This window comes from Desmodus rotundus, chromosome 2 (assembly GCF_022682495.2).
Source record: "Desmodus rotundus isolate HL8 chromosome 2, HLdesRot8A.1, whole genome shotgun sequence".
Classification (NCBI taxonomy): Eukaryota; Metazoa; Chordata; class Mammalia; order Chiroptera; family Phyllostomidae; genus Desmodus; species Desmodus rotundus.
Genome location: NC_071388.1, coordinates 42,774,794 through 42,790,285, shown reverse-complemented (window position 1 = coordinate 42,790,285; position 15,492 = coordinate 42,774,794). Strand labels below are relative to the sequence as shown.

The window sequence follows — 15,492 nt, the reverse complement described above, 5'->3', positions numbered from 1 at the left end:
ACGAGGAGGGAAGAGTGCGCATGCGTCTCTCCTATGCTCCAAGCCTCAGGGCTCAGTAGGTTGGAGGCAGGCAGGGGGCAGGGCCGCCGCGAGCTTCACCTGTTGAAGTACTGGGGGTGGGGTTCGATCTGCAGGTTTAGTAGGACTTCATCTGTACTTGAGCAAACTGAGATTCTTGCGGGATGGTGAGTCTTGCGGTCTCTGTGACGGGGCCAGATCCATTCGAGATATGTAATCCTCCCCATCCCCAGCACGTTAACAATCGTAGTGTTCCGTCATTCCATCCTGTGACCCTGCACTTTGGGGAGCTCGGAACCGAGTCAGACATCCCCTTCCCTTAGGGAAGTCACAGTTTACGTAAACCCAAAACGTGGTATAGTAGGGCAAGTAGTAATTCTCTTGAGCGCTGATTGTAGTCAGGTACGACACAAGTGTTAACTCATTTAATTCGTCACACGTCTCTACGCGAACATTTTATTCATTCGTTCAACAAACATTTCTTCCTTAAAATAATTCATTTTATTTATTTTCAGAGAGAGGGGAAGGGACGGAGAAACATCGATCGGTTGCCTCTACCACACCCCCAACCGGCATGGAACCGGGACTTTCGGTTCGCAGGTCAACATTCAATACACGGAGTCACAGCAGCTAGGGCTCAACAAACATTTCCTGAACTCTAAGAAGGGTGAGTGAGGATCCCCATCTAATAAGTCGAAGAACTGGCATTGGAACCCGATCTGTCTGACTTCACAGTTCCACAATTTTTCTGTCAAGGTATGTGGGTGATGAAAAATTACTATTTCATTATGTCTTCAGTTATTCACTCGGTCAGACTGTCAGCATTTACTGAAACCCTACTCTGTTTCAGAGTGGAAATAGGGATGGATCCAAGAACTCAATAAAGTCGACTGGGTCTGGAGTCAAGCAGCAAGCTTTCCAGGCAGAAGGGACCCTGAGCGCAAAGGCCCGAGGCCCAAAGGCACAGCAGCACGATTTGGGGAAAGAGGTGGTGGCTGCAGGGAGGAAACCAGACTTGCGGAAGTGCGAGCCTGTGGGGACGCGGTGGAGGCTGGGCCAGAGAGTTTAGGGTCGGTAATCGAGGAGCTTTCCAGCAAGGCACGTGCCCATTCGGTACGAGAACCGTCTGAATTCTAGATCCCACAGCTTCAGGAACGGTTTCCCCACCCATGCCCGCGGTGGTCGCCGGGGTTTGAGATCGAAAAGGCTGACTTTGTAGTGGCGGTTGCCGCTTGTGTGCCAAGGCCTCCTCTTCGTGGGACCAAGAAATCTGTCCTTTCCTTCCTCTACTAGTTAATGGTAGCGCTGAGAGAAAACCGTTCTTTAAGGATTTTGGAAAATTTAGCCTGGAGAAGAAAAGGCAGAAGGCAACTGGGTAAAAAATTTCAATTAAATGAGTGTTTATTGTACAGAAGGTGTTGGACGGTCTCGCAAACCCTTGGGCAGAAAGAGAAATGAAGGGTGATTAAACAGAACTAGTGATTGGTCTGTGTGCGTGTGCACGTGCACACACACGGAAGGTTGGGGTGGTGAGGATTGTGGAAGTAGTTCAATTGTGGAAACTTTAAATGACTCCTGAGACCTCGGAAAGTGGTAAATCATAAATCCAGGCCTTATTCTGCAGATAGTAGCTTATTAGATAAGGTTTCGGTGGATGTTCTCAGGGAGAATCTCTCTCAACTTAATTTTTTGTTTGTCTGTTTCAAACTTACTCGATTTAGCAACAAACGAAAATGAGCAAAGGAGTTAAGTAGACATTTCTCCAAAGAAGATATACAAGTGGCCAATAAGTACATGAAAGGATGAATAGCATCCCTAATTGTTAGAGAATTGCAAATCAAAGCTACAATGAGATACCACTTCATTAGGATGTCTACTATCAAAAAACAGAAAATACCAAGCATTAGGGAGGATGTGGAGGAATTGGAACCCTTGTGCATGGCTGGTGGGAAATGCAGTTTCCTGTGGCAAACATGTAGGTTCAATTTTAGAATTTTTTGGTATGGTTCTTCAAGATATAAAACAGAATGGCCGTATAATCCATCAATTCTACTTCTGGATATACCCAAAATAAGTGAAATCAGGCACTCAAAGAGATATTTGTATACACCCCTGCTCATAGCAGCATAATTCACAATAGATAAAACGTGGGAGCAACCCAAGTGTGCAATGGCGGAAGAATGGATAAGCAAAATGTGTATACACGTATATGGAATATTATCCATTTCAAAAAGGAAGGAAATTATGACATGCTACAAAATGAGTGAAACTTGAGGGTATTATGCTAAGTAAAATAAACCAGTCAAAAAAAGACAAATATTGTATGATTCCATTTATGTGAGGTACCTAGAGTAGTCAGATTCACAGGCAGATGGTAGATCGGCAGATGCCAGGAGCTGGGGGGAGGAGGAAATAAGAAGTTATTATTTAATGGGTTAGAGTTCTACTTTTGCAACATGCAAAGAGTTATGTGGGTGGATGGTGGTAATGGTAGCACAACAGTGTGAATGTACTTAATGTCACTAAACTGTACACTCAGAAATGGTTAAAATAGTACATTTTATGTTATATGTATTTTACCACAGTTAAAAATTGGAAAAAAAACTTACTGGAAAGATGCTGAAAACCACCAGTAAGTAATCACACACACATACAGATACAACTATATAAATAAGTAAAAATCCCTTCCCCTACTTCTCTCATCCTACTCAACCCCCAGATTAGGGGGGTTATACCCATTATTAATAGTTTGGTGGGTATTCTTTCCATTTCCTTCCTAAGTTTATATATTAATATATCAATATCTATTGATTGATATATTTATTTCTATAGATGTATGCCTAAACATGCACATATCATAAACACATGTTCTAAATACATATACATATATATGTATATTCACACATAGGCTTATGTTTAAAGACAGTATACTATATGATTATATGCTGGTACTTCAGAGCCAGAGTGCCTGGATTCCATTCCAGCCTCTAGTCGTTTATTAGCCTTGGGCAGATTACTCAATCTCACTGTGCCTGAATTTCCTCGTTTTTGAAATGGAATAATAGTACCCAATCTTAAAAGATTGTGAGGATTAAATGGGATAATATGTGAAAATTTTTTAGAACACTTTTTGATACTTTATCAGCACAATTTAAGTGTTAGCTGTTATTATAATGTATTTTGTTTGCAACTTCATTTTTATTTAATATATAGTATGATGAAGACAAAGCTAGCTATTTTTAATGATTTCATTCTGTAGTATAAATTACCATGATTTATGCAATTACTTCTTGATGGCTAAAAATTCAATTTTTTTGCAGTTTTTGCTATTACAAATAATGCTACAACAAGCATCCTCCTATTGATATCTTTATACTTGTATATTTGCATTTATTTCTTAGAATTCCTTTTTAAAGTAGAGTGACTGGTTCAAATTGGATGTAATTATCATGGCAGGGGATGTGCTCTCGAACTCACTGGGAAGTCTGATGAAGCTTAACAGCTCATGATGTTACTCCTTCATTGCTGTCCATGGAAAAGGTGCCATTGTGTCCTTACACCAGCACCGTATGAGAGTGCCTTTCTGCCCATAGTCTCACTGATAGAGCATGTTGTCAACAATTTGGACTTTCTGCCAATTAGAGGAAAACAAGTGTAATTTCTTTTTTAAAGATTTTATTTATTTATTTTTAGAGGGAATGGAGGAGGAAGAAAGAGAGGGAGAGAAACATCAATTGGTTGCCTCTCACAGGCCCCAACCAGGGACCTGGCCCACAGCGCAGGCATGTGCCCTGACTAGGAATCGAACCAGTGACCTTTTGGTTTACAGGCTGGCACTCAGTCCACTGAGCCACATCAGCTAGTGCACAACTGTAGTTTTAATTTGCATTTCTCTTGTTTTGACTGGGATCGAGCATTTTTCATATGTTAAAAAACATTTGTATTTATTTGGTCCACTGTCAGTTCTGGTTTTTTTTGTACATTAATATATCAACATTAGATTTCAGAAGGACTGACTGAATATCAATCAGTCTAGAATGTAAGCTCCATGAAAATCAGGGCCTTCTGTCTGTGTTATTCACTACTGTATCCCAAGTGTTTCAAGGAGCACCTGGCACATGGCAAACATTCAATAAATGTCTGCTGCATGAATGGCTGGTTGTTGCTAGTCAGTAAGTATAATGAGAGTCTCATCAACGTTAGACAAATAAGTAAAAGTAACTTCAGGTTCTCCCAAGCTGAGGCTCATGTGTTTTTTCATGTTGTTTTTTAATTGTGGTAAAAGACACATAATAAAATTTACTGTCTTAATTATTTTTAAGTGTACAGTTCAGTAGTGATGAGCACATTCACATTGTTGTACTACCATCTGCATCATCCATTCACAGAACTCCTTTCATGTTGCGCAACTGAAACTCTGCACCTGTTAAACAGTAACTCCCATCCTCTTCTTCCCTCGACCCTGGCAGCCCATCCCGCTTTCTGTCTCTATGAATCTGACTACTCCAGATACCTCATTTAAGTGAAATCATATAATATTTGTTCTTTTGTTACTAGTTTATTTTACTTTGCATAGTATCTTCAAGTTTCATCCATGTTGTAGCATGTCAGTATTTCCTTCCTTTCAAAGGCAGAATAATTTTTCATTGTATGTATACATCAAAGTATTATTTATTCATTTATCTCTCAATGCACATTTGGGTTACTTGCACATTTAAACTATTGTGAATAATGCTGCTCTGAGCATGGGTGTATAAATATCTGTTTGAGTGCATGATTTCGCCTATTTTGGGTATGCGACCATTAGTAGAATTGTTGGATCATATGGTAATTCTATATTTAGTTTTTTTCAAGAAACACCATATTGTTTTCCACAGTGACTACACCATTTTACATTCCCATGAACAATGCACAAGGGTTGTAATTTCTCCACATTCTCAGCAAGTTTTTTCTTTTGTAATAGATTTTTCAAACTTAAAATTTTATTTTTGATTTTAGAGCAAAAGGGAGGGAAGGAGAAAGGGAGGGAAACATTGATGTGAAAGAGAAACATTGACTGGTTGCCTTACATACGTGCCGCAAGTGGGACTGAACCTGCAACCCAGGCACGTGCCCTGACTGGGAATCAAACCAGCGACTCTATGATTTGTGGGACCGCCCCCAACCCAATGACCCACACCAGTCACAGCCTTTATCCATTTTTAAATTAGGTTGGTTTTTTCTTTTGGTTGTTGAGTTGTAGGAATTTTTCATATATTCTGCATATCAATTCCTTATTGGTTATATGATTTTTAAATATTTTCTCCAATTCTGTGGGTTGCCTTTTTACTCTGTTGGCAGTGTCCTTTAGTGCACAAAAGTTTTAAATTTTGATGAAGTTCAACTTATGCATTTTTAAATTTTGTTGTCTGTACTTTTGGTGTCATATCCAACAAATCTTGCCAAATCTAATGTCACGAGACTTTTCCTCATGACATGTTTTTGTCTAACTTTTGAATGGCACTTTTTTTGTCTCCAGGTTCTACTGATAAAAATGTCTGAATAATGGTAGGTACGCTCCCTTCAGGGCACCCTTGATATGTGTACTGGAGTTGGCCTTTTCCAGGTATTACTTAAGAGGTAGGGCTCTGCTGATTGCATGCATCAAACTGCTGGATCAGAGCACTTGGAACTTAAATCTTAAGGCCTCTTGTGCTTCTCAGCTGGATTCACTTGTTGCTTAATGCTAGAGTCAATTTTTCACTGCCATGAGCATTGTTTATTTATTTTTCTAGTTACTTTTGGGTCTGGAATTGTTCTGAAAGTTGAAGGTTCTTAGTAGACTATGGGATAGCTGAAGTTTTTAGTGTTCATGTCCTAGCTTGCTAGGAAATGACAGAAAAACTATGTTCTGAGTTCTCCCTTTTCTGCTCCTCACCCCCTTCCCCAGGGGAATCTTCACTATCACTTCCAAAGATACACCTGGTCTCCAGAGATATAACAATTCTCTTTGTTTTCCAGACTGAGAATTGATGAAGAAATATCCTTTAAACTTTATAGATCAATCAAAAGAGGTTGATTATACAAAAGAAATTTCACTCAAAAACTTAAGGGGAGAGAAGAAGGGTGGAAAAAAGTCACTGACATATACAGTGATATCTTGGCTGGGCTTTGATAGGATGCTGGAGGGCGGCTTGTGGAGTTAGACAACATCGCCCCCTAAAGGGCATTTCTGTGCTGTGCACCAACTTGTCACCAATTGTCTTAAGACTGACTGTTTTATATAGTGTCCCAAAGCTGTAAAGTAGACCAGCCATAGCCATGATGTACATGGCGCCCTGTAGGAAAGAATTTGACCTGGATATTCTGAGATGCAGATGTATACAGACTCGTTTTCTTAGAGGTTGAGCTCCCTGGATGGAGCTGGACTGGAGAGAGCCAATACAGTTCCTGAGATGGCATTGCTGAGAGCAAAAAAAGTATCAGCTTGAACATCATGGTTTTGAATCCAGACGGAGCAGGAATTGTAGGCACAGTGTGACACTGTGCCTGGCCTACTCTTTATCCAGCCTCCCTCAAGGAACATGTGTACTGCAGGAGAGGGAGGGCTGTGTCGTACAAGCAGGTCACTATGTGCCAAGAGTGCTGCTGTGGAACTCCCTCCTGGAGAGCCAACCAGCAGAAATAACCAGTTTCCCCAATGATGGCCAGAGGATGGGGCACTTACTGGTGGCAGAATTGCAAAACAGCAAAGACACACACGCAGATTAAAAACAGCCAGAGAACAATATATTTTACCTAAAGGGGGCACAACTTAAGAGTGACTTCCCTAGAGCAAAACAAAATCTAGAAGATAATGGCATAACATCTTCAAAGAGTTGAGAGAAAATATTTTCAGCCCAGTATTGTTTTCCTTGAGACGGTACCTTTCAAGTGCACAGGTGAAGTAAGTACATTTCAATATGGAGACAATTGGTCACCCAAGGACCTTTACTTCTGACATTATACTGTCCAGTGCGCTAGCCCAAACCACAGATAATACTATGAATGTTAATATTAAAATTATTTACAGTGAAATATTTATTAATGCAGTCACATTGGCCACATCCAAGTGCCCTATAATCACATGTGGCCAGTGGCTAATATATTAGACCATACAGGTACAGAGTATTTTCACCACTTTCAACAGCATATTGAATAGCGCTATTAAAAGAGATACCTCAAACAGAAGAAAACTCCAGAACAAATGTCTTGGATGCAAACTGGAAGATCTAGTAAATAAAATTGTAAGTATGTGAATAAATCTAAACAAATATTGATGATATAAAATAATATCAACATTTAAATTGGGGAGTTAAAAAAAGAACATGCTAAATTACTTATATAATAAGTCAGAAAGGAGATGATTAGAGTTAAAACACTGTAAGATCTTTTTCGTATTCAAGTAAAGACTGGGCCAAAAAATAAAATTCAAGAATATACTTGAACATAAATATATTTACGAGTGACATACCTAAAACATAAGGACTCAGAAAAGCTAGAAGTAAAAAGATGGAGAAAGATTCATTAGGCAATGCTTTCCAAAACAAACCTGCTGGTAAGCTTTACTGGACACTGCAGTGGTCCCTGGATTGTTACAAAGCTTTACATCGCCAGAATGATAAAATAGTTCAAATTCTTTGTACCTAAAAATGAAGCTTCAAAGCATATGAAGTGAAAACTGACAAAACTGTTAGAAACAATTGACAAATTCACCATCACAGCAAGAGATTTTAAATATATTCTCTTAGAGTCTGATAGATCAGGCAGACACATGAAGAATGCAGGCATCACAGTCACTGTATTCTGCTGTGTATAATGCACATCCACATTTTTGGCTCAAACTTTCAGGAAAATAATCTTTTGTTTTAACTTTTTAACTCAATTGTCTATTTATTTAGAGTTAGATAGTTGTTTTTTTGTATTATAAAAGAATTTTAGCATTTATTTTTGGACATACAGATGTCATTATTGCTTTCTAGAGTTACACTTTTAACACATAAGCATAAATAAAAGAATTAAAAACATTTATATAAATACAGAATCAGTACTACCCATGTATAATGTGCATCCTTATTTTTCCCTAGAAAATTTGGGCAAAAGTGCATTTTATACATGGCAAAATATGGGTAATTTTATTTCCATTCCCCTACCCCACCCTTGTTTTCTAGTAATGCACATAAGATATAACTTGACCTCTGGCCAAGGAGGCATAGGTAGACACACTATGCCCCCTTGCACAAGCAAAAGAGGGACAAAACCAATTTAAAAACAAAGAACAACCAGAACTGACAGAAAATCATACTGTATGGAAGTCTGACAACCAAGGATATAAAGAAGACACATTCATCCAGACCGGTAGGAGGGGCAGAGACAGGCAGTGGGGTGGAAAGGACGGGGGGCAAGGTGGTGGCTGAGGACAGGGTGGTAGCACATTCATGTGCAGATAAACTGGGCGGAACTACTGGGGAGTGAGACAGACCGCTCAACCCAGGGCTCCAGTGAGGGGAAGTAAAGCTTCAAAGCCTCTGACTGAAAACACCTGTGGGGGTTGAGGTGGCAGGAGAAACTCCCAGCCTCACAGGAGAGCTTGTTGGAGAGACCTACAGGTTCCTAGAATGTACACAAACCCACCCACATGGGAATCAGCACCAGAAGGGCCCAGTTTGCTTGTGGGTAGTGAGGGAAGTGACTGAAAGCTGGCAGAGAGTGGAGCAAGTGCCATTGTTTCTTCTCGGATCCCTCCTCCACATACAGCGTCACAGTGCAGTGGTGTGGGTTACCCTGCCCTGGTGTACACCTAAGGGTCCACCCCTTACTACATAAGAGGAGCGCTGAGACGCCCCCCCCCCCAAAAAAAAAGGCCCAGATAAAAGAACAGATCAAAGATCCAGGAAAAATACAACTAAGCAATGAAGAGATAGCCAATCTATCAGATGCAGAGTTCAAAACACTAGTAATCAGGATGCTCACAAAAATGGTTGAGTATGGTGGCAAAATACATGAAAAAGTAAAGGCAATGCAAAGTGAAATAAAAAAAATGTACAGGGAACCAACAGTGAAGGGAAGGAAACAGGGATTCAAATCAATAATTTGGAGCAGAAGGAAGACATAAACATTCAACCAGAACAGAATGAAGAAACAAGAGTTCAAAAAAATGAGTAGAGGCTTAGGAACCTCCAGGACAACTTTAAAAGTTACAACACCTGAATCATAGGGGTGCCAGAAGGAGAAGAGAAAGATCAAGAACAAATAATGAAGGAGGACTTCCCCAATCTGACAAAGGAAGTAGACTTCCAGGAAGTCCAGGAAGCTCAGAGAGTCCCAAAGAAGTTCGACCCAAGGAGGAACACACCAAGGGACATCATAATTACATTAGCTAAGATTAAAGAGAAGGAGAGAATCTTAAAAGCAGCAAGAGGGTAGAAGACAGTTACCTGCAAAGGAGTTCCCATAAGACTGTCAGCTGATTTCTCAAAAGAGACCTGACAGGCATGAAGGGGCTGGAAAGAAGTATTCCAAGTCATGAAAGGCAAGGACCTACATCCAAGATATCTCTATCCAGCAAAGCTATCATTTAGAATGGAAGGGCAGATAAAGTGCTTCTCAGATAAGGTCAAGTTAAAGGAGTTCATCATCACCCAGCCCTTATTATAAGAAATGTTAAAGTTATCTAGAAAAAGAAGATAAAAAATATGAACAGTGAAATGACAACAAACTCAGCTGCTAACAACTGAACCTAAAAAACAAAACAAAAAACAAAAACTAACTAAGCAAACAACTAGAACAGGAACAGAATCACAGAAGTGGAGATCACATGGAGGGTTATCAGCGGGGGAGTGGGAGGGGGGAGAGGGAGAAAAGGTACAGAGAATAAGAAGCATAATTGGTAGGTAGAAAATAGACAGGGGGAGAGTAAGAATAGTATAGGAAATGTGGAAGCCAAAGAACTTATATGTGACACATGGACATGAACTAAGGCGGGGGGGATGCGGGAGGGAGAAGGTGTTCAGGGTGGAAGGGAATAATGGGGGAAAATGGGGCAACTGTAATAGCATAACCAATTGTTGGGAACTGCCCTGACTGGTTTCAGAAGCTGTAACCCCCAGGGCTAAGGCGGAGTGAGAGACCTTGGGACCATAAGCCACTAAGGAGACAAAGCTTATCTCCCTGGCAGGGGCGCCACATCTGCCCCCTTTTTATTTCACCCTGCTTGGACCCAGGCGACTGGTTAGCCAATGACGGGTAAGATTCCTCAAGGGAGGAATGACCTAAGACAGACACAGTTGCGAAGGGGCCCTCAGGGAAGGACTTGGGGGGCTATAGAAAAAGGGGGTGATGGACCCTTACCCCTCAGCTTTGACATAGGCTGAGTCCTCATTCTGTTTGTAATAAGTCTCCTAATCTCTTGGCTGCCTTGCTTCCCCTACCTGACTTAAGCCTGAAACAATGCCGGAGGGCAGCGCAGCCCTGGGCAGGAACACGCAGTTCCCTGGATGATCAGGCCTAAGAAAGAATGCATAAAATCCTATGAAACCTGCTTTGCTAAGAATTCCCTCAATTTTCTGATAAGAGTCCAAGCAAGAAATGAGTTTGTTTCCCAAAGTCTTATAGCCCTTTAGCTAACTGACCCTGATTCAGAATAAGCCCTAATAATTCTTTGTATGTTATCTATTGTTTGATCCTTACTGCCTGGCAATGACTGATGAGCTATACCTGTATTCCTGTGTAAATTGAACCCAATAAAAGCCCATGGAGGAACAGGCTCCTGGCCCTTCTCCTTTGAGAGATTGGCCACCTTTCCTCCCCACGCAGATCATGCCTTGATATACTTTTTCTCATTTGTGGCAGACGGGGGGGGGGGTTCTGTGGGCAAAGCCCCCCCCCACAATCAATAAAATATACATATTTTAAAAAAGATATAACTTTTCCATTGAGTTATACTTGGAATACATTCCAATGGATTCTCATACTTTGCGCTCTTCACTTCTAACTTCTATTTAATTGTTTTATTTTATGTTCTGCCCAAAGTCTAATTTTAAATTCCCAAGAATTAAGGTTTTGGGAATGGTGGGTTATCCTTTTGTAGTTAGTTTCTGTTGTATATAGAAGTTGTGGACTGATATGATTTTATTGACATAGTCTTTGTGGCCAAAGGTATGGTCGGTTTGGGAGAATATTCTGTTTGTGTCAGAAAATATTATGCATGTTCATTGGCACAATGTTTGATGTGTTTATTAAATCAAGTTTCTTAATTGTGCTGTTAAAAATCACTATATGTTTATTCTTTGGAAAGCAGTACATTGTGTGTTGAAACCTCTTACCATGATTGTGGATGTTTCTATTTCTCCCTCATGTGTTTTAAAGCTATGTTGTTATGTATATAAAGAGTCAAAGTATTATCATGGCTTCAAATCCTTTCTGGCTGTAAATGAAGGGAGAGAATAAACAGTGTTGTCCATACCCTTTCCAGCCTCAGGAATGATCACAAGGACTGTAGCTGTCCATTCTGCCAAAAGAACGCCCTGTTTTGAGCATGTTGCTGGTAACATTTTTGTTTACCAGCCCCCAAGGTATACAACAGTGGTGCTGTGATCAAGACCAACATTATAGATCAAGGACAAAAGATTGTTAAAGAACATGTGTTAGGCCATGGGCAGGAGAGTTCGCAGCAGGACTGGATCAGAGTAGTTCTTCTCAACCCTGGCTGTATCTTAGAATCTAATGAGGAGCTTAAAAATACTGATGCCTAAGTTCCATCCAATCAGAACCTCTGGGAGAAGAGACTGGACACTGGTATGCAGCCAGTGCAGAGAATCACTGGGTGAGAAGAAAAGAGATTCTCTTCCATGTGCTGTTTACACCTCATCCTGCTGAACTGGACAGGGCTCCTTTGAGATCCCCATGAGGCAAATGCCATGGAGCAAAAATGGAGGAAGCTGCAAGGTGGTCAAAAGCTTTAAGGGTTGCCTTGCCAGGGGTTCAAAAAAAAATTAAGGATACTAGGGAGAGCTAGAGCGGGCAGCACTCACCACATCTAGGATAGCAGACACAGTGAGGGAGATGTTAACTAGGATGGAGATGCTGGAGCTGGCAACTGGATGGAAGGCCTTCCTGTCAAATTCTGAATTCGTAACAGGAGGATACACACTGCACTGGTCAAACTCTGAGCCATTGGTAGTGAAAGTGCGGCCCTTCCTGTAGCAGATATAGTGTCTGAGAAGAGGGAGAGACCTTTCACGTTCCTTATATGAGAAGAGCCCTGGGCAGGAGCTTGGGGATAGCTTGTGATGTTATCTTTAATAATGATAGCTAATGTTTATTGAGCCCTGACTATGTGTCAGGTATAGTCTAAGCCCTCTGAATGGATTCCCTGTTTAATACTTCCAAGCCCCTATCAGGTAGAAACTATTTTTATCCTCATGCAATAAGTGAATTAACTGAGGTGCGATGGGAGGAAGCAAATTCCTAAGCTCAAATAGATAGATAAGAGGCAGAAACTGGACTTGATCTGAACCCAGATTCAAGACCTGAGGCTGCTGCACTGTATACCCCCAATGATGAGACAGAGAATGGGGAGGAGGATCACTCCTTGTCCAAATGCTGGGTACTTCCCACCAAGTCCAGGGAGGATGGTTTGGGCTGGAAGGCAAATGATGGAAGCTAATGTGGTAAGCTGAACAGGCTAGATAGGCTGAGACAAATGCCAAAGGAGAGAGGACTTATGTTCTACCACTGACCTGGGATCCTAGAAAGGGACTGCCATTCCTTGTGGTCCCAAACTGATAGATATGTGGAAGCTGTAAGAGTGCAGAGTGGTTAGGCCGAGAGAGGGCCTGAGTTAGCCCTCCTGTTCCTCTCTTGGTCTCTACGAGATGTGAAAGGAGGCCAGAAGTCCCTCTGTGCCCGGCAGGGAGGGTGGACGAAGGCTGCACTGAGAACCCCCAGAACTGCCCTGGGGCCATGATGAATGATGCAACTCTGTGGTGGAGGCTGTGGGGTGGACCATCAAGGCCAGATGGAGGCCCTGGGTGAGGCTCTGAGGGATCTGCAGCAGCAGTGATTGCTGAGGTGGGACTCCGCTAGTGCCAGGTAAAAAAACCTGTCACCCCCAGCCCTGGGTGGGGTGGGTCAGAGGATTGAGCACCAGCCTGTAAACCAAAGGGTCACCAGTTCAATTCCCAGTCGGGGCACATGCGTGGGTTGTAGGTCAGGTCCCCATTAGCGGGTGTGTGAGAGGCAACCATACATTGATGTTTCTCTCCCTCTCTTTCTCCCTCCCTTCTCCTCTGTCTAAACCACCTCCCTCCCCAATAAAAAAACTGTCACCGCCAAAAGCCAGGCTGAATTCTCCAGCGGCAGACTTCAAACAGAGCAATGTTGACCTCTATGTCCAGATAGTTTTAGGGGGTAAATTGTTCTAATCTCTGTTAATCAGTCATGTGACAAAGAACCAGGAACTGGAGGATCTGTGGTCTTTTCGGCAGGTTTGGAAATAAAGGGAAGAGTTCACGTTTGGCCTTGTTATAGGTACACAAGGGAATCAGTTGTCGACTCTTGTGGGAGTCCTGAGAAAGAATGGGCACTGGGTCTTGTCTGACAAGTCCTATGGGGACAGGCAGTTCTTCGCAGTCAGCCGTGTGCTGGGACATGGGGGGTGGGGGGTTCAGAAAGCAAATGATTGGGGAGATTTCTTGCCCATCGTGGTTTTCTGGGGACATAAGGCTCAGGTAAAATTTAACATCATCAACATGCCAACTCTATCTTGTCCTCCTGTGGAAAAATTGCCTCTATTTGGAGCTCACTATCTTTACTCCACATACACTTGTGGTTCCTGACTTTCCCTCTGAAGCAGTTATCACAGCCTCCTGTTCTCTCACACAGTGCATGAGATCAGTCAAGCCTTTCATACATATTGATATGAGTCATGACTTCGTCTTTTTTTGAAAATTGTCTTTGAACAGCATACTCCCTAGAGCTCATTCAGATTTCAACAGTTCTATGTGCATTTGTGTGCGTGCGTGTGTGTGTGTGTGAGGTCCCAGGGAGAGGCACTTCACTGACGGTGGCCACAGTGAAGAGTAACACCCTGAGGTTAAGAATTGTCAGACGGAATGGTGTGGGAGAATCCTTGCCAGAGATTATTCTGGATTCAGTTCAATGCTTAGTTTTTCATATTCAAGAATTATTATTGCTGCATTCCTTGGCAATGATTTGGATGTGGTAAAATATAAGATGAAGAATTAGACAAAATTGGGTTCAAAATGGTCCCACAACTTATTTGCTGTGTGATCCTGGGGAAGGATCTTAACCTCTTTCTTCTTTGGCATCTTTACCTGTAAACTGGGAATAATGTTAAAATCCACCTTATAGAATTGCTGTGAGATCAAATGAGATAATGAATGTAATGAACTTTGCATATAGGAAGTATGCACTCAGTAAGTGATGGCTACTATTACCAAAATAACTTTTCTGTGTCTGAGCCAAGGAAAAGCCTAGCCTAACAACTGTTCATGACCGCTGCAGCAGAAGCCCCCACATATCTCTTTTACTGTGGACCTGTTACTACTCAAACAAGAAGCGTTCTTGCTCAACAAGGCCTGATGTAATAATAGCTCATCAACTTGTTAGCCTCAACAGTAGGTCAATGATGGAAATTACAGGTGCATGTTGGTTGTTTTCTTTGCAGCTTTCATATTTCTTTTCATGTCACTTAGTTTTTTTAATAAAGGCAAGTCACTAAGTCTATGAATGTAATGTTATTTATAGATTTCTAAAAAGCTATTCAAAGAAATGATTTTACAAATCAGAAAAAAAAACCCTGACCATGTGTCCAAATTTTAATTGGGGGTAGATGGATAAGGTAGGTACACTATGCATAGTATACTGCTTTGCACAGATCCTAAGGTCACTAACGGTCTCAGAGAGGCCTGAGTAGGGTCCCCACTAGAGGGCAGTAAGAGGCCCCTTGGAGGGCTGAAGGAAGTTTTCTTCAGGACTTCTTTTAGCTTTACTTATTACGAAGAACATGCTAATTCAGGATTGCTAAAATGGGGCAACAGTACACCAAAATTTGCGTATTACCCAAGCGTCCTCAAGATTCAAATTTGGCATTGCACTGAGGTGCTGCAGCCTCTGGGAAGGCCACTGAACTCCTGCCTGCAGGCAGGCATGGGGCTGCTGGGATTCTCTCAATTGCCAGGGCTTTTGTAATTGGTGCATCATCAGCATTGACCTGAGGTGCTGTGCATGCTTTTTAGTAATGAACTGCTAGCTTTGTTTAGTTATCCATCATCTATTTAATGTCATGTGGATTGTTTGATTCTCTGTTAGGGTGTTGTGACCCATATTTTCATCAAAAGTAGTTTTGTTTTGTGGTTGGGTCTCTGTTTCTTTGGGGGGTGTATAAAGTTCCCCCAAATCTGTGCAGTGACATTACACTGGTGATATGCTTTC

The 15,492-nt window shown here is 41.6% G+C and overlaps 1 long non-coding RNA gene across 2 annotated transcripts in view; it reads left to right on the top strand.

Moving 5' to 3' along the window:
• The first annotated feature begins 45 nt into the window (after positions 1-45).
• LOC123480174 (uncharacterized) overlaps positions 46-15,492 on the top strand; it is a 29,131-nt gene continuing 13,684 nt past the window's right edge. The window contains exons 1-2 of one of the 2 annotated variants that reach the window (XR_011650858.1): positions 46-185; positions 534-774. This is a non-coding gene — a long non-coding RNA (uncharacterized lncRNA). Of the gene's footprint in view, positions 421-533; positions 775-15,492 lie in introns of both variants that reach the window. The other variant, XR_011650857.1, reaches the window with a different exon arrangement.